At 39.3% G+C, this 20,743-nt stretch overlaps 1 long non-coding RNA gene across 1 annotated transcript in view; it reads right to left on the reverse strand.

Moving 5' to 3' along the window:
- Positions 1-12,117: 12,117 nt before the first annotated feature.
- Positions 12,118-20,743, reverse strand: part of LOC117359229 — an 81,324-nt gene continuing 72,698 nt past the window's right edge. The window contains exon 4 of the long non-coding RNA XR_004539191.1: positions 12,118-12,219. This is a non-coding gene — a long non-coding RNA (uncharacterized LOC117359229). The remainder of the gene's footprint in view (positions 12,220-20,743) is intronic.

Genomic DNA, 20,743 nt, shown 5'->3' on the forward strand with positions numbered 1-20,743 from the left:
GTATATTTATATATTTTAAACATTTCTATTCCGCTTAACCACCTAAGCAGATTACAAATGACATACAAAGTAGAAAAGACAGTACCATAAACTCATTAAAAAGTTAATCATTCATACAGTTTCTTTTTTAAAAAAAAATTATTTATTGATTTTTCATTCAAGAACAATGCATTAAAATATACAAATACATATAATTAACTTCAAAATTGCATTTTCAATTTCTTCAAAAACATTTCCCCCGCCCATCCCAATAGGAGAACAAAAACAAAATGCATTACTTCAGTGAACTTATTTTGAACTTATTGATTAATGATGACCTCAAAATATAATACCCCTCTGCCTACCCACCCACCCTCCCTGGATGTGTAACTCAAATGAGAAATCAGGAGAATAATCTAGCTAATTGACTTTAACAAAATTTGTCAATGAACTCCAAGTTAATTTAAATAATTTATTATTACCCCAAATCTGTTACATACAGTTTTAACATCATCAGAAAGCTGTCAGCTGAAAAATCCTTAACAAAAAGGTGAGTTTTCAGAGATATTTTTAAACTCTTCAGATCTTGGCACAGTCTCAATGACCCATTTAATTTATTCCATTACTGAGATTGCTGCCCTCCATGTTTTTTTGTAATGTACACCAAAGACAGAATGGAATTGTCCAAACCAGAATGATGTGCACAAATAAAAGTATCCTCCAACTCATTTGATGGTGACAAAGCCTTTATTCATCCAATAACATAAAAGTTCATCCAACGATTCAATGACTCGACATGTACATGTTTCGGCCAATGGGCCTGCATCAGGAGTCTTAAGAGCCTTCAACGCCAATAAAAATTGGCGTAGTGTCAACTCACAAAAGTGATGCCAAACTTCAATAGAGATAAATAGGGAAAATCAAGCAGAAAATCCTTGTGACGATTGCTTGAAAACAAACCCAACTTTACAGTAGATTCGGGTCTCAGAGAACGAAATAGTAAATATTTTCATATAACTTGTATTAGGTACCAAGGCACAGAGGTTTTTTTTTGTTTTCTTAGGTACCAAGGCACCTTTCCATAAATTTCTTGATGTAGAATCATCAAGATTTTATATTCAATGCAAAATGCTACAGGAAACCAATGTAGTTGTTTCAACACTGGGGATATATGTTGATATCGAGATACTCCGGTGATCATTCTTGCAGCTGAATTCTGCAACACCTGCATTTTTTACTTCGTCAATCCCAATATCAAGGCATTACAGAAGTCCAGTTTTGTGATAACAAGGCTCTGTATCACTGTCCAGAAATCTGCAACAGATAACATTGGCCGTATCCTAGAAAGTATTCGCATGCAGTATGTTACTATTTTTATGCTTTTTATGCTTTGCACCAGCTGATTGCTAATATTGCTAAAATTAGTATCTTGAGTCACTGGCCTTTATTTTCTCTTTCAACTTCTCCAAGACATGCTTGAGGAAGAGTAGGAACTCCCCTCTGAGTCTTTCAAAACCATTCACCCAGTGCTGTGTTTCACAAACTTCCACTGAGAAAGGGAAAAAATAATAATACTTTTATATTAATAAATACTTTATACTTAGAGTATAAGCGGTATATAAATTTTTAATAAATAAAATATTCTTAATATCACCTTTCTATGGTGCAACCAAAGCAGTTGAGAAACTCCCTAAGCCCCTACTTGTCCTGATGTCTATTAATTTAGATTGTAAGCTCTACTGAACAGGGACCATCTCTTAAATATGCTGTTGTATAGCGCTGCATATGCCTATCAGCGCTATAGAAATTTATAAGTAGTAGTAGTACATATAGGTGCCTTCTCTGTCCCTAGTAGGCTCACAATAAGTCTTTGTACCTGGGGCAATGGAGAGTTAGATGACTTACACAGGGTAACAAGGACACAATAGAAACAATCATGGCTCCCCACCCACTGTGCTAACCATTAGGCTACTCCTCCACTGCATGTTTTATTTTAATTTTGATTGTTGGGTTTGTTTGTTTTTCGCAGATTTATTGATGTGCGTATGAATGATGGCTGTGAATGCAAGAATATGAGTGCATCTATAGAGGGTAAGTCTTAAGAGCTTGTACAGATACCCCCTCATTCTATAACAGGGCACCCAAATTCAAGCACCTCTTTCACATTTTCCTTCAAAGCATACTGGCATTTATGTGGATAACCACACACTTAAGTGCATAACTGGCAGTGGCACACATAAGCACTATTGTACATCTATGCACAAAAATGGCTCAACACAAAATTATTATGTGGACATTCCCAGAGAAGGGACATAGGCAGAACAGGGCGGGGCTGGCATTAAGCGCGTAAATTGCATGCTTGCAAGTGGCATTCAGACATTAATGTTTATGCCAGCCATAGAACACCATAGTGGCTGGATATCACCACTATATATATTTGTATTTTACTATCTTGTTTGTGTGATATTATTTGCATGCATTGTACTAAATCCCTGTGCTGGGTATAGATTGGATTTTAAATATGAATTTTAAATTACATTAAATTAAAAGCTGTTGCTTTTCAGTGATCTATATATATATTTAGAGCTCCTTTTACTAAGGTGCCCTAGTGTTTTTAGCGCGTGCTAGCCGAAAAATTACCACCTGCTTAAAAGGAGGCCGTAGCGGCATTTTATTGCGCGCTAAGTGCACGCTAAAACCGCTAGCATGCCTTTGTAAAAGGAGCCCTTTAGTGCCACTGAATATATATGCTTTTCATATACTACAGAAAGTGTTTAAAAGAACCTGCTGACCACTATGAATAAATATAGACCTGAATATATTTACCACTTATTATATTAATATTTTCTAATACTCAGCCCTATAAACAGAGAAAATATTACACTTAAGAAATAATTGGTTCTAAAAAAAATATACAAGCAGTTTTTGGTGCCGGCCAGCTCACTGAATGTTGTGCACTGCTCCGACACTCATAGAAACTTTATGACCATCAAAGTAGCACAGATCATTTAGGCCCGGATTCTGTTTAGAACGCCCAGTCTCAGAAGCCAACGGGCATCCTATATAGAATCGGGCCTAAGCCCACCCACAGTGAACCCAATTCTCTAACCGACGTCCATGTTACAGACACTGGTTAGAGAATCGGGTTGTAGTAGACATGGTCACTACGCTTATTGTGGCAAGGGATCTCCCTGCCACGATAAGTTTAGTGGCCGACAGTCCCCCCACCCCCATTAACGAACGTGGCAGGAGGGATGCCCAGTCCCTCCTGCCTGGAACACACACACCCCCTCTCCGAATGAAAGCGGCAGGAGGTATTCCCAACAAACCACAAGAGTACATCATTCAGATATAAAACAAAACATAAGGGTAAAAAATACCTTTTTTATTGGTATAACTTACCCCCCTTTTACAAAACCAGAGAAGCAGTTTTTAGCACACTGAATGCTCTGCGCTGCTCTCAATGCTCATAGGAGCTCTATGAGTGTTGGGAACAGCGCAGAGCATTCAGCGTGCCGGCCTGCACTAAAAACCGCTTTTGTGGTTTTGTAAAAGGAGTGGGGGGATTAATGTAATTTATGATTAGCTTTCGAAGGTAACCCTTTCTTCCTTTTTGATCTGAGGAAGAAGGAGTTACCTTCAAAAGCTAATCATAAACTACACCAATAAAAAAAGGTATTGTTTTTGTTTTATTTCTACATATTACCTTGAATAGTGGACTAACACAGCCACCAAACTATTTCACAGCATTTAGATATGTAATATATAGGAGAAACAAGACCTAAAATATGCTTAATACTAGCATATTTCTATGCAAATAATCAATCACAGGTCTGAAAAAGCTTCCTCCGACTTGCCTTATGTATGAAAATCTTATGCAAACTCTTTCAACAACTTGATAGTCACTGAAATTAATTCATTTATCTAGAGGTTCATGAGCACTGTAGTGAGTCGCATTAAAAGAACAAAAGTATAAGAATTGCTGTACTGGATCCGACCATAGCTCCATCTAGCACAGTACTCTGTTTCTAACAGTGGCCAATTCATGAATATCTGGCAAGATCCTAAATAGTAGCAAGTCACAGGGAGGAAATTTAGAGCCTCTTGCAAGGTAGAGGGATAGCTGTGGTAAATGTTTTCCCCATTTATGAGTAATACTTGGGTTCCATTGCACAGCAGGAGTCACAGGGGCAGGTACTATACAGAAAAATGGAGGTAACCCATGGTAAACCTTTTCTTGGTAGTGTGAAGGTAAATAATTTACTTTGGCAACCAAAGACCAAGTTCACAGTTTGGGTATTGTGCTAGATGCTGGCCTTATCCTATCACTTTTCACAAGTAGTGTCTACTACCTTTTACTACTTAACATCGATTGCAATTTTTCTGACTTTGCGCAATTGTTGTACGCATTTGTATTATCGCGTATGGATTACTGCAATGGTTTGTTTGTAAAGATAGCAGATAAAGAAATATGTTGATTGCAGAGGATACAAAATGCTACAGTGAGACTTTTAAAAATCTTTGTCCTTTTGACCATGTCTCTTTTGCTTTAATTAGAGCACATTGGCTCCCAGTTAAAAAAAAAGATGCATTTCTAAAGCCTTGGTCATGGCTTTTAAGGTCTTTCATGATATTCCAAATTATATGTTAGAGAAGTTACCTACTGTATACAGTACAGTATACTCTCCAAAGTGATTTTTACATTCATAACAAGAGAGACGGTTTTCTGTCCCCTCTGCAAAGGTGTTCCATCTGGAGTGTGCTCATAAGCAAGCTTACAGTTTGTGACTAAGGGCTCCTTTTATCAAGCCGCGCAAGTGGTTTAATGCGCGTAATAGCGTGCGTTAAACCGCCGGCCGTGCTAGCTGCTAACGCCTGCCTTGATCGTCCAAGTACCCATAATCAAAGCTGGTTTTAGACGTATCTAAAATCAGCTTAGGCCTTTCCCCTGCCTCTAAATGCATAGAGCTTAAAGAGGCATTTTTAGAGGAGGGGAAAGGGCAGGAGGTGGATCGACCTAGGCGTACAGCAGGTATAACCAAAAGTTTAGGCAGGTTGCCTAGTCGGCACTTATACGTTTTGACTTAGACCAAGTCAAAACAGGTATAAGTGCCGAAAAAGGGGCCGCTGAGCTGATGGCCGCTGGTGCTATCAGCTCAGCAGCCTGGCGACCTACCCACCCCCCACTGCAATCATCGGGGCAGGAGAGATGCCTCATCTCCCCTGCCATAATAGCGATACCACGAAGTGCCGCCAAATGCGGCATTTGGGATAACTAAAGCGGCAGGAGAGATGAGGCATCTCTCCTGTTGCGATCCACCCCTCCCTACGATCCGATCAGGCCAGGAGAGAGCCCAAGCCCTCCTGACCCTGCCGACAATGATTGGGCCAGAAGAGAGCCCAAGCCCTCCTGGCCCTGCCGATCTGCGACACCTCTCCCCGCCGATTATGATCGGGGCAAGAGGGAGCCCAAGCCCTCTTGCCCCAGTGATCCGCGAACCCCTTCTCCCCCCACTGATTACAATCGGGCCAGGAGGGAGCCCAAGCCCTCCTGGCCACGCAACCCCCCCCCCCTAAAAGATCAGCTAGGAGGGAGCCCAAGCCCTCCTGCCCCGACGCAACCCCCCCACGACCACCCCCAAACCCCCAATAGGCCTGCCGAAAACCTCCCCCCACTCGCCGACCCAAAAAAAACTTTGGCCGGACAGACGGGTCCCAAGCCCATCCGTCCGGCAGGCCAGCCATCCCCCTGATTGGCCCAGGTGGCTCAAACCCCGCCCACAGGTAGGGCCTGAGGCGCCTGGACCAACCGTAATCAGCCAAGTAGCCTTAGGCCCCTCCTGTGGGTGGTGGTGGTGGTGAAGAGAGGGTCATGCATTAATCCCTCCAGTGGTCATCTGGCCAGTTTGGGCACCTTTTTAGCATGTAGACGCTTTTAAAACAGGTCTCTCTCCAAACGTCTAAAAAAAAAGCCCTGTATGTTTTGTTAAAGGTTTGATTGTGCCTGCAGAACATCCATGTTTTAAGTCTGCCCTAAGCTTAGATGCACTGGAGACAAAACAACCAGAAAGACATCTAAAAAGTCTGTTTTGACAATGCTCACTTGACTAGTAAGACTTCCAAGTGCTGTTTTTTGGATGTCTATTCTATTTCTTATAGCCTACAATATCAGCCAAGATTCTTTATGGATAACAGACACGTCTTTCAGCCTGGTAAAATTAAAACCATATTTTTATCACAGCATTTAAATCCCTTTGAAAAGATGCATTTTCAGTTTCTTACAAAACTGAAAATAAGAACTGATCTGCTTCAAATGAAAAGGCAGATTGTTCAAAATCTTAGGACCTAAATAAACAAAAGGTAGCTCAAAGAGGCCAAAACATTGAACATTTACAACTGAAGGGAAATTTAACCTGTAATATTGTGGTTTATGAGTGTGAATACAAGAAATAGAAATATTCAACATATGAATTAATCCAAAAGAACTATTACTATGCATAGCCTTATGAATTAGGCCCTTTTTTCCACTAGAAGCCAATAAAGATCCTGCAATAATGGAGTAATCCTCTCAAACCTGCTAGAACAAAAAAACTATTTTGCAACTGTATTTTTCAGCAGCTTCAGTCTGTTATACAATTTTTCAGATATAATTCTTTATAAAGAGAATTACAGTAGTCTAAACAAGAAAATAATATGGCCTGAGCAATAGTACAGAAACTAATGGGAGACAATGCAGATCTTATCGCTCTAAGTTGTCTTAGATAAAAAAATATATATATATTTTTTAAATCAAAGCATTAACCTGATGTTTTAAGGTCAGATTGGAATCAATAATAAATCCCAGCACTTTAGCAGTATTATCTATCTTAAGCAATTCACCAGACATCAAGATCAGTTCTTTACTAGGATCTGAACCAAAGTATCTTTGTTTTTAATTTATTCAACTTCAAGAAATTAGAATGAATCCAATTACTTAATTCTTCTATCATATCCTTCAGAAAGGTCAATGTCACATGAATCTGCCTCTCACAGGACACAATAAAAAAAAAATCATCTGCATAAAAATATAAAAACAGACCTAACTGGCTAAATATGTTCCCCAAAGCCCTCAAACAGATATTAAACAAAGAAGGGGATAATATAAAGCCCTGAGGTATTGAGGTAGGAGAATTTTCTTTGGAACCCTAAAGTGAATAGGAATGCTTAATGAGCCTGTGGTGCAGTCAAGGAGGATAAGGTCATAGTGGAAAGAATGAATAAATTCTTTGCTTCAGTCTTTACGAAGATGTAAAAGATCTACTTGATCCAGAAATGGTTTTCAAGTGTGATGATGCGGAGGAACTGAAATAATTCTCTGTGAATCTGGAAGATGTACTAAGCCAAATTGACAAGTTAAAAAGTGATAAATCACCTGGACTGGATGGTATACATCCCGGGGTACTAAAAGAACTCAAACATGAAATTGCTGACCTGCTGTTAGTGATCTGTAACCTGTCACTAAAATCATGTGCAGTACCAGAAGACTGGAGGGTGGCCAATGTTACGACGATTTTTTAAAAATTCAACACACAATTAGTACACAGTAATCACTAAGGTGCGCTAGTAGTTTTAGCGCACGCTACAATGCCACGCGTGCTAAATGCTAATGCCTCCATAGAGCTTGCGTTAGTATTTTTCATTTAGCGTGTGGTTTGCTCACAAAAAACACTAGCGCATCTTAGTAAAAGGAGCCCTAAGTAAATTAGTAAATATGACTATTCTTACACACAAAATGTATACTTCCTTACAATATTAATTCCTGATAAGTTAGCAGCAATTTATTAGAGCTTATCACCAAAGGGGACCTAACGTTCCTGTCCACAGGCAAACATGATTCTATCTAACTCAGCGACTGCAAAAGATAATTCCGGTCTCACCACTGGTAGAGCTTCAGCGAATCCGAGAGATGGAATTTCTCTTTCTTCAGCTTCTAGCAGGTTGTAGATCGTCGTCCAGTCAGATAAGGTCTTTTATCACTGGTGCAGCTGTAATATATATTTGTCAGAGTTCCTTTTTGTGCTGTAAACCAAAGCACTTTCAGATATGTCCAAAAGACAGTTCTGCGTCTTCCCTCTCCAAGAGCTGGTCACAAGAGGGAACCTTTTATCAGTTCTTATTGTAAAATGGTGCAAAGTAGGAGAAACACAAGTTTAGATCCGAATTCACCCTAATCCAAAATTGTCTGTCTCTGAGAAAGCACCTAAAATCCTTAGATCATGTCAGATGACCCTCCAGGACCAATCAAAGCAGAACAGCAAGAATGAATAGTCTTCTTCTTGTGCAGAGGCCTTGGTATACACCACAGATGATAAAGAGTACAAAGCATAGTTCATAACTCCTCCATGTTCACATTGGAGATGGAGACATTGGGATGAGCACATGTCCTTGACTGCACACACAGTTCTTGTAAACACATTCAGAATGCTTCAGGCAGAAAAGATGGTTCATGACTTGCTTGACATGAGTCTGAGGTCTAGCATTAGGTGAAGCAGGAATCACCCCTACATAACCAACTCCAGACTCCATCCCTTCTTCCTTGCTGCGTCATATGCTTGGAACAAGCTGCCTGAATCCCTAAGGGCTCTGTCTCTGACAATGTTCAAAGCCCAGCTAAAAGCCCACCTCTTTGAGACTGCCTTCATCTCCTAACTCCTCACTCCTAACTCCTCACTCTTAACTCCTTGTCTATCTGTTCAGGTTAGATTGTAAGCTGTTCTGAGCAGGGACCATCTATTACATGCCAAAATGTACAGTGCTGCGTACACTTTTCAGCGCTATATAAGTGATAAATAGTGTTTGTATCAGTAGTATTAGAAGTGGTGGCTGTATTTCTGAGGTCTAAATACCTGGCTGTTGATCCATGCTGTCACAAGCAACTAGCACTTACATGTGTAACTGCCAATTGGCATCAATTGTATACGTAAATGCTAATATTCTATAACATGGTATGTGATTGATGCCTATATTTAGCTACTAGTTTATAGAATGAAGGTTATGCAACGGCGAGGTAGATCCCCTGAGCTACCCAGTATTTTATTTTGGGCTGGTTAGTGAAGCAAAACCTGTGCTTTCTAATGCAGCAGTGTTGCTTTGGTTGCTCTGCCTTTAATGAGGCCATGGTAAAACTACTGAATCTGTTATCACTTTTTGTGTCGGTGTTAAAGTCTGATATAATGCTGGTGTTAGAACCAGCAGGTAATATGCATTACCATGCCAGCTTTAATACGTTTTAGGATATAAAACACCTATCTATGAAAGTCACAGGAAAAATTACAAGAACTGTGGTCGGGTCATTAGGATGAAAGGGAGGCAGAACTCATCTGCTTCAATCTTCTGTTGATTGCCTTCAGGTTATCTCTACATTGTGATCCAAAGGAATATGAAAGGCTAAAACACGTGGCTAAAGAACATGGTGGTAGATAAGGATAGGATTGATGGGGACTAAGGGAATTCTTTCTTGTAGAAATGCTTCTTTAAATTTAGGCAACAGAAGGACTGAGAAGATAAAATTATAGGAAGCAAGAAAATGTATGAACCAGAGATCAGTGTGATTGCTGGTATGGAAACAGTAGAAAGGAGGCTGAAGATGCAAAAACATTATTGAAATTTAACCCAAAGGAGGCCTTTAGATACTAGGCTATAACTACTGTCAGCAATATTACCTAAGTTTAACAAAGAATCATTTTAACCAGATAGTTTGAAGTTTTGATTATATTTTCAGCAGTGTAAAATGAAATATCCTTATCATTTACTAAGCTCCTCCCCACGTACTAGAATGAAAGAAAATCTTAATTAATCAAGGCTTAATGTTCTAAGATCTCCTGGAAAGGTAGCGTTGTTTTGGTTTTAAAAAAAAATAATAACCCTTTCTTATAGTTGGTATGATAATACTGTACTAAAGTTCATTAGGCTGCTAATGCACAATTTGGCACAAACGCATTAACAGTCAACATGACATATTTACAATTAGCGTGCAATAAGTCGTGTATCAAAAGCCATTTTTTGGAAGGGACAAAACTGAGAAGGACATGGCTAGAAAATAGGCATGGACACAGAATGCTTTGCACAAACAGCATTATAACTGACTATCTTGAGTTAGTGCAGGACCACTTACTGTATCCTAAATAGTAAGTATTAAATGTTTCTGCATTGTGAGCTGAGTACAAGGGATAGCAGCAAATTGGTTTTGCTCCAGCCCCTATCGCCCCCACTGGACTATCAGAGATACAGGAAGGCCTGGAGAGAGGGGAGGGGGCTATCTAGACTTGGGGAGGATTTGAGGGTGGAGGAATGTTCTGGGGGTGGGGGGGAGTTCTGCTTAGTGAAATGGGATGGGAGGGGGAAGGGATGCAAACAGTTTTGGTGAACTTGGTGGGGGATTTGAAGTAATACAGGAAAGTTATGTGGGTCCCAAATGAGAAGGTAGCTGCAGACCTATTCATAAACCTTACCTCGCAACAACCCAATTGCTGTATATAATATAGGTTTGTTTGTAATAGACAAAAGTCAGTTTACATGGAACAACAAATCACAGCACATTGAGCTAATGGATAACATACAAAGTGGCTTGCTATTGTTATGAATCCATCCTAAAATTAAGTCAGCCGGTATGCCACTTTTAAACTTCAGTTCAGTAGCTTACAGTACCATCTAGTTACAAATTACATACTCACTTTCCATTGGTTTGTCACATTCATCATTTCTATTGGTTGTATGGTCTACATACTTATCATGGAGCCACATTGAAGAATGATGTCACCTAGTGTCAAATCCGACATGCCTCTCTATTTTCCCTGACAATGCATTCTTAATACTAAGTTCAATAATTTCTGAGAGTAGGCCCCCTCCTTCCTGAGCTTGATTGTTGTTTTGTCAGCATTTCTGATAACTTTCGGTAGGACATCTTGTCCCGCAGTACTAGTGCTTGAGTTTATCTTGTTGTTTGGGTTTGTCTTTTTGGAAACTCCTGAAATATACAGTCAGCAGATTTTGCCAGTTATTAGAACAAGGTTGAACCTTTTACATAGGCTTTTTGTCTCTTGCTGACAGGGATAGATATGATTGTTCAGAAACTTGAATTCAATAGCAAAATGTCTCTCTTAAAAATATCCTCTGGGGGTCTCATAGGGGTCTTCACCTTCATTCTTATGACGGTCTTATTCCCTATTCGTCCTCAAGTGCTAGGAACCATATAGCTATTTCAGCCAAATTAGGACAGGTCCTCAATATTGTTGGCACTCATATGACCACTGGCTCCTCCCTAATACCACCCCCTGTACCACCCCTGACCACCCACAATTATTTAGGCCAGACAGCAATAATCAGCAGCAGTTTCTGGATATGGTGGGATGGGATGGAGTGTTTGGTTGGGTCCAGAAGTGCTGCACAGGGGACTGGGAGGGATGAAAAACTGCTGGACAGGGGGATAGGAAGGAGGGATAGAAAGCTGCTACACATGGGGGGAGAGAAGAGAGAGGAAGAATTGTTAGACATGGGCTGAAGAAGAGGAAGGGAGATGCAACATACAAAGGGGTGAGAGGGAGAAGTCCTAAATATGGTGGAGGGGAGGGAGACATGCATGTAGAAGAAAGGAGAAATGTTGGACATAGGGTGGAGAGCAGGGAGAGATAGTGCATGGAGAGAGAGAAAGAAATGTTGCATATGATAATGGAGGGGAGGAAAGGAGAGATGCTACATGGAGGGGAATAGAGAGGTTTGACCCAGGGAGAGGGAGAGAGGGGGAGAGAGAGAGATGTTGCACATGACAATGGAGGGGAGGAAAGGAGAGATGCTACATGGAGGGGAATAGAGAGGTTTGACCCAGGGAGAGAGAGAGAGAGAGAAGAGGGAGAGAGAGAGGGAGGGAGAGAGATAGAGAGAGAGGGAGGAGAGAGAGAGATGGTAGACAGTGGAAAAGACAAACAAGGGAAAGAAGGATTTTGCCTCAAAAATAGCACAAAAGTACAATGGAAAGAGACAAATGAGATGTCAGATATTCAACCGTTCAGTTACTTTATTGCACAAATAATAAAAACTAAAAACAAAGTCTATATCCTAATGTCCATATTGGATATTAAGTCACTTGAAGAGATCCAAAACCTGTGATGTGAAAGTAGGCTAAATCTAGGAATACCTAGAATGTCCCAAATAGGATCCCAGTTTCGATATCCATAGATGTCTTCATCAGGAGATGAATGGACACTAAACAGAAATAAAGACATAACTTATAAATATGTTTATATATAATAACAACAATCATATTCAAAAAGCATATAAACAAAAGCTTGTAAATACTGGAAAAATATTAAAATGGACTGAACATCATCCAACATGCATAATTTAAAATACACAGAAAATAAAGCATATAAATAGACCAGATTTATAACTATGGATGCAAATATTAAAAACAGAAATAAAAAGACATATATGTATGCTAAAATCATTACAATTATAAGAGAAATCAAAGACATAAAAGGCAATGAACAACTGTGGACAAATAGTGTAAGCTAGATCTGGAAAATGCAAATGATCTCACTGTTGATAATGGAAATACTGGAAGTATGGGATCTGTCCATAACAAGGAGGGTGACATTTTAAAATAGATGAGATTAGTTTTGATCCACACTGCTGCACATATTTTATTGCTATTTTTATTAGACTTTTTGTTATGTCACTCTTTCCCTGACTCATCACTGGACCAGCGGGGTTTGAGGTGGGCCCGGGGAGAGGCCTGTGATGGGTCCATGTTTCTCTTTGAGAAATTTCCTAACCCTTATTTGTGCTGTTTGTCTGTTTTAATTAGAATGCAAGCTCTATTGAGCAGGGATTGTCTCTTACATGTTTAGTGTACAATGCTGCGTGCGTCTAGCAGTGGTACGTCTAGAGAAGCCATAAAGCGCAATAAAGAAATAGTCATTTTGTAGAGGGCAGGGCTATAGAAGACTAGATAAGGATCATGTTGCATGGGTCTCTCTCCAACATTTATGCTATAGAGTAGGGTTGTGTACCAATGTGAGTGCATATTGACATGATCGAGGGAGTGGGGAACCATGTGCAAGCACTAAATATACTTGATAATTATCCCTTGGCTGTAGGAACTGTGAACTTATGCCAGGGACAGGCAATTAGAGCTACTGTACAATTCTGCCTGAGAAAGCTTATTGCACATTCAAGTGTGGAATCATGTCAAATGCGCTATTGAAACTATGACTATTTCCCTTGGTGTACAAACTAAAATCAATGGAATTAGGGGATACTTTCACTAAATGGGTAAGGGATTGGCTAGATGGTAGGCTTCAGAGGGTGATGGTGAACGGTACCCGCTCCAAAACGTCAGCAGTGACGAGTGGAGTACCTCAGGGCTCCGTCTTAGGGCCGATTCTGTTCAATTTATTCATAGGAGATTTGACCCAAGGGCTTAGAGGAAAGGTATCACTGTTTGCTGACGACGCCAAACTATGCAACATAGTAGACAAAAGCAGTGTGCCTGACTTTATGACGCAGGACCTACGGCAGCTAGAACAGTGGTCATCAATTTGGCAGTTAGGCTTCAATGCTAAAAAATGTAAAGTAATGCACCTAGGCAAAAAAAATCCACACAGAACTTACACACTAAATGGTGAAACCTTGTCCAGGACCACGGTGGAACGTGATTTAGAAGTGATCATTAGCAATGATAAGAAGGCTGCCAATCATGTGGAGAAGGCTTCGTCCAAGGCAAGACAAATGATGGGCTGCATCCGTAGGGGTTTTGTCAGCAGAAAACCTGAAGTTATAATGCCACTGTACAGATCCATGGTGAGACCTCATCTTAAGTATTGTGTTCAATTCTGGAGACCACACTACCGGAAAGATGTGTTGAGAGTTGAGTCGGTTCAGCGAATGGCTACCAGGATGGTCTTGGGGCTCAGGAATCTCACGTATGAAGAAAGGTTAAAAAAACTGCGGATGTACTCACTGGAGGAGCGAAGAGAGAGGGGGGACATGATTGAGACCTTTAAATATATCACGGGGCGTATAGAGGTGAAAGATGATATCTTCAGTCTTACAGGGCCCACGGCAACTAGAGGACACTCGCTGAAAATCAGGGGAGGGAAATTTCAAGGTGATGCTAGGAAGTACTTCTTCACCGAAAGGGTGGTTGATCATTGGAACGAGCTGCCTCAGCAGGTGATTGAGGCCAACAGCGTGTCAGATTTTAAGAGAAAATGGGATATTCATGTGGGATCTATAGGGGAGTAAGAATCAGGGAGTGGGTCATTGGTATGGGCAGACTCAATGGGCTATGGCCCTTTTCTGCCGTCAATTTCTATGTTTCTATGTTTACATAAATAAGGTGCTTTGATGTTTACCTGTAACCTATGCATGTCACATTTTGTGAGCACTTGTAACCAACCATTAATCCATGCTGCCATAACCTCCAATAACTGAACACATACTTATTGGATTGTCTGGTTAGTCTACCTGGCAGAATAGTCTCTTAAAATGGTCTCTATGTATGACTTTTGTCTCCCTCCCATATACCATTGTTGGCAGAGAAAGAAAGGATTCATGGCTTAGTGGTAGCTCTTGCTTTCCACCTGAAGATGTAGAAGAGAAGTGACAGTCGATAAGAGTTACAAATAAGTAAACTAATTTATGAACTCTACAGGCAAATTGGATATTTTCCTTTTTATTTGTTTTTGCCAGCTCTAGATTTCCAAGCAGTTGTCAACCCTGATATATACTAATATGGCCTTTACTTTAAGGGTTGACTTTTTCAATGCTACACTATTAAGTTAGCATGCTGATAACCTTTCAACAATTCATGTTGTTGGAGTGTTGTCACATACGTATCATTTTCTGCCTCTTGGTCTAATCCACTCCTGATTGCATTATGAATTCAGAACTGATGTTGCAAATGTCTATATGGTATCCATTGTAGATTATAATAGGAAAAATAGCATAGGTGCTGGCAGCACCGTATTAAGAGTCCACTTTATTAGATGTAGGCTAAGATATCATTAAGGTTTAATGTTCTGCAGTACCAGAGTTTTTGTGTTCCTTTTTCAAATACAAGATGCTATCATTGTGCTCTAAAGGCAGGATGCAACAGAGAAGCAGACTTCACCAACCCAGTCAGGAAGGAGTTGGACAAGTGACATGCTTGATATACTGCTAATTTCATTCTGCAAAATCACTGAAAGAACACCTTGTGTCTGCTCATCTCAGTTTTATTAAGTCAATAGCGATGTTTGTATAAGTGGGGAGTGTGTGGCTGCAGTGGTTGGAGCTACAGCCTTAGCATCCTGAGGTTGTGGGTTCAAATCCCTCACTGCTCCTTGAGACTCTGGGCAAGTCACTTAATCCCCTCATTGCCCCAGGGACACTAGATAGAGTTTGAGCTCACCGGGACAGATAGGGAAATATGAAATACCTGAATGTAAACCACTTAGGATATAAGTGGTATTTAAATAAATTTTTTAAAAAAATGAAACCACTAGTTAATAGTATTCGTGAGAGTTCATAGAGAAGTAGGCTTGAAAATAATACTATTGCACAATGAAAGCTATTTTAATCAGATCAATGCCATTCTGGATATTGATATTTCTGGATAATAGAAATGATTCTTATGTACTAGAAGAGAAAGAGAAATAGAGAAAAGATATACAAAACAGTTACAAAATCATTTGAAGCTGCATGTGTAGTGATTCTAAAATTCTGTGGGGGGTTGATATATTCAGTGGCACTTCTCAGGGTAGAAGCAGCTCCTACCCAGATAAATGCCACTCAATGGAGCCTTGTACAGAAAATGCCACTAAAAATCTTTCCTAAACATCTCAGCACTATCTGGATGGTGGTAGGGTTGTCCAGGAGGTGGGGGGTGGAGCCAAGGCAGAACTGTGGAAGTTATCTGGGGAACAGTTAATATTCAGCACTGACATCTGGATATCTACCTGAGGAAATTAGAACAGCAAAATAGCTATCCTAATTTGTCAAGACAGGTATCTGAATCCGATCATTGAATATTGGCAGTATTGGATAATTTCCAACGGCTACCTTAAACCCGGATATGCAGTGCCAGTATCTGTATATGGCTCAGCACTGAATATCCAGGTAAACTTTAAACTCTGTGGTCAGTGTTTGAAGTCAACTCTGACCACAGTGTTCAGGGGATGTGTTTGTTGAAGCTAAAGAGAATTGCACAAGTGAAGACTTTGCATTGCTTTTGTTTAGCGTAGGTGGGCATTAAGACGAAATGGAGATATATGGTGTGTGAAGATGATCTCTGAGTGGTGGTATTGGTATAGGCATTTTTTTAAATTCAGTCTTTTATTAAATTTTTAACATCTTACAAAGAAATGCAACACACAAATATATTATAAACATATGTAAACATACATTAGACAATTCTTAACAGAAGCATCTCATTTGCTTCCCATCCCTCCCTTCCTATCCCAAACCCCCACCCTATCTCCCTCCCAATTGTCTGGCAGATCAATCATTCTATCACACACACTGATTAACGAAACCCTCTAAAGGGCTCCAAATTTCCTTAAATGAGGCCATATTTCCAAATCTTTCAGCTAAATTAACTTCATACCTATGGAAGAGACACGCAGTTTCCCACCATAAAATGAAAATATAACAACGTAAAATCCTTCCAATTCTTAATTATTGACTGTATTGCCACTCTAGATAATATCAAGAACAATTTGTTTTTATTTACTGTCAGTAAGGTTGTTGATGTTGCACATGCTCCACAAATCACCATACCATAAGAAAGAGGTATTCAAACTTCCAATATGTTTTGTATTTTGTTCCACACTTCCTGCCAGAATGTTTGAACCAGTGGACAGTAAAACAAAAGATGGTCAAGTGTACCTACTTTTTTCTTGCAGCTCCAACATGCATTGGATTTATTAGCATCCAATTTTTGTAACTTGACCGGGCTCCACAATGTTCTATGGAGCACAAAGTACAGAGTTTGTCTTAATATGCAGAAGCCTTTGAGTGCATATTTTCTTCCAGTTTTCAGATGGAACAGAACTTTGTAATTCTCTGGACCACATAGACTGAAGTCTAGAAAGCGGTTTCTTATGTAGGTATGAGCATAAAATCTTATACCAACTTGAAGCTTCAAGTCCTTGAACCCCCACTTATTTTTTTCATCAAAACGGGACATCTATTAATTGTCAGTCCTGCCCCCAATCCCACCCTAGCCCCACCTCCAAACCCGCCCCCAATTTCTCCCATTCATTTTTCATGTACACATAATATCTTATTGATTCATAATGGTAACTATAAAATTAAAAATCCCACAAAGCACACTGTACACAGAGAAAATGTTAATTATCATTTATATTTGGGGGGGTTAAAAGATGTCAAGGCAGATGACTTTAAAATATGCAATGTCACCTCAGTAACTATAGAAAAATAGACAAATATAGTGCAACGGGACAGAGGATCTAAAAATGGGACAGTCCCATTCTAAACGGGACGTATGGTCACCTTAAGTATAATAGGCAAACTTGGTTGATCTTTTAAGGCATTAAGTGATGGTATAGGCATTTTAATATACTGTTGTGCAAATTCATAATAGGAAGACTTTTCAGGATAACTAATTATACCAGTTGCATCATCCAACATTGGCACTCAGACTTTTTCAAGGTTCGCAGACGTCAACAATAAAGCTCATAGGTTTATTAAATAGCTGAACTAACAAACACAAGCATTTCAACTGTAACAATAATTAATTGATTAAAATGAGATAGTTCTACCCTGCAGTTCCTATATCTTTCCCCTCAACTTTTGATATAATGCTGAACTTACCCAAATGTCCCTACTCTGTACAAACTGTGCATAGTTACAGGATTCTACTTTTTAAGTAGGGGTTGTCAACCAATTCCTTGCGATACACCAAACCAATCAGGTTTTCAAGGTATTCATAATGAATATGTATTAAATACATTTGCATGAACTGCCTCCATTGCATGAAAATCTAATGCCTTTTTATTGTGGATGTCCTGAAATCTGACTGTCTTGGTATGACTACTATAATTCCATTTATGTGGGTTTGAGTAAAGGAAATGAAAAAAGACTCCAGCTAATTCAAAATAATACCACAAGATTGATCTTTAGTAAAACAAAGTATGACCAAGTGTCACCTCTGTTAAGGAGTTTACATTGGCTTCCTTTTCGATTGAGAGGTCAGTTTAAATGTGTGCACATAATTTTACAAATCTTACTTTGTATCTTTCATTCCCTGGTCCCTCTAGCTTTAAATTCTTCGAGATCTTCAAGATGCAGAACTATCCATTCATTTAAACTCTCTTTTCTCACTGTTAAAGGTATCAGATCTATCAGTAAAATTGTTCATTCTTTCCCCTATTTACTAACAGCAATTTGAAATGGCCTACCTTCTCAAATAAGATCCTATTGAAAAATCCTGAAAACTACTCTGTTTCAGCATTTTCTAGCAGATACATTTCCATGAGGTTATTTCTTTCTTTTCAATACAATTATTGTCCTGTACAAACTTTCTGGCAGCTTGTATGTCGCCATATCCAGGCTATGTGGAATTACAAATTTGTTTTTCACCCAGTAATGTTGTTTACTTTGGACCCTCTTCCGCGCTCTGCTCCGAAGGGGTTCCAGAGTTTTTTGGAACACTCAGTTTTGTTGAGGGAAAAAAGTGATTCTTCATTGTTAGATCTCATTGGATTCTCCCAGACTCTCCCATTGGCGCATGTTGATGTTACAACAGGCCTCTATGGAATGTTTACAGTTTTCATCTTTGGATACAGCTTTGGGACGAGCCTTTAGCATTTGTTGGGAACTCTTTTGGCATACTTTGACATCCAGAGCTCGTAGTCATTTGTTGAATGTTTGATTTTTTCCTTTAGATAGATTACACTGGAATGGAATATGCTTCTTGCTTTCTGTTTTTCTTGTTGTTTTAGGAGTGGGGTGGGGGGGAGCTCAGGTAAATAGTGAAGTGTGGGAGAGTATTGGCATTCATGCATTATTTTGTACACTATGTAACCTTGAGTGTTCTGTTTTTTCTAGTGCAAAATTAATAAATATATTGAAATAAATACAATTATTGTTAACCGCGTCAAGCCTTGTTTCTCAGTAATGACTTGGTATATAAGTCCAAGATTTACCCCCTCTTTTACTAAGGTGCACTAGCGTTTTTAGCACTCTGCAGATTAGCGTACGCTTCCCCCTGCGCTATGCACCAAAAACTAACGCCAGCTCAATGGTGGCATTAGCGTCTAGTGCGTGCAGTAATGCAGTGCACGCTAAGCATGCGCTAAAACCACTAGCGCAGCTTAGTAAAAGGAGCCCTTAGTTTAGTTTCAAGGACTGATTTGAGAATCCCTGCTCTGTGGTCTGACTCAAAGAATCTGACTGACACAAAATCATCTTAGCTGAGGGGCATATTTTTTTTAAATATCCACCAAATGTGAAGACAGTGACTATTTTGCCCTACAGCTGGGATTCCAGATTGCCCACAATGATCTTGAATATATCTTGACATGCATTTAATATCCATTCTAATATCATATGAATGAATACTGTCAGAGCAATACAAAATAGGACAATCTGCTATGATCATGAACTACTATCAAACCTCTCAGAAAATGCACAAATATGAAAATTTCCCAATTCTGCTCTTAAGCTTATTCACCATTTTCATCATTCTAGCTTCTTTCCACTCACAACTAGATAAAATGGTCTGCAGTTATTTTGGTGGCTGGTCAACAGTTATAGAATGCTTTATGAGGTTTAAGATTATGCAATAATTTGAAATCATTTAAAATGCTGCTAAAAACTCTTGTTTTTTAAAAGCATTTTATTAGAATGGATGATCTTTCTAGCAGATTCTTTGAAATGTAAATTTGTATTTTCTTGCTTAAAGGATATTCTGGCAGCTAACAGTTCTGTAGTAGTTTTGTAATGTTTGTGATGTATTTATGTTTTATTGATGTGATAAGATATGTGTGTTTTATTGTAATCTCCTTAGGCATGGAGGGGAATAGAAATGTTTTAATTAAATAAAAATATCAGGCCATATTAATCTTAAATAAGGGGAAATACCATGGTTTGCAAATAAGCATAGCAAAAATAAACTCATCATTGGAAGTAGTGGATTCCAGAACATATTTTTTTCACTCCTAGCCAACGGATATATATGCCACCTGTTAAGTATCTACAAAAGGCATTCAATAATTTATCTACCTCAGTAGGATAGAAAAGAGTTTAAAAAAAAAATGTTTGTTTCATTTTTCAGTATAGTCCCCTGATAACTCCATACACTTCATCCACTTTTCTTGCAATGACTTTAACCCCTTTGAAAAGAATTCTTCTGTCAAAACTTCAAACCAGGATGTCACAGATTCCTTGACGTCTTCATCATTTGAAAACTGCTGCCCATAGGGAGATTTCTTCAAAACTCATAACAGGAAATCTCTCAGATTATATCTTCAAACTCATAACAGGAAATAATCTGAGGGAGCCAAGTCAGGCCTGTAGGGTGGATGATTCAGCTGCTGAAACCCACATTCTCAGATGGCAGCCTGTGATTGTCGTGACATGTGCACCAGCACATTGTCATGAAGAAGCAACATGCCTGCTGTGAGTGTTCCTTGTCCTTTCTCCTTGAATAGCTGCCACAAAGCAATCATTGTGTTGGCATAACTCTTCCCGGTTATGGTTGTCTTGTGTGACATGAACCTCAGAA

The sequence above is a fragment of the Geotrypetes seraphini genome, chromosome 4, assembly GCF_902459505.1.
Source record: "Geotrypetes seraphini chromosome 4, aGeoSer1.1, whole genome shotgun sequence".
NCBI lineage: Eukaryota > Metazoa > Chordata > Amphibia > Gymnophiona > Dermophiidae > Geotrypetes > Geotrypetes seraphini.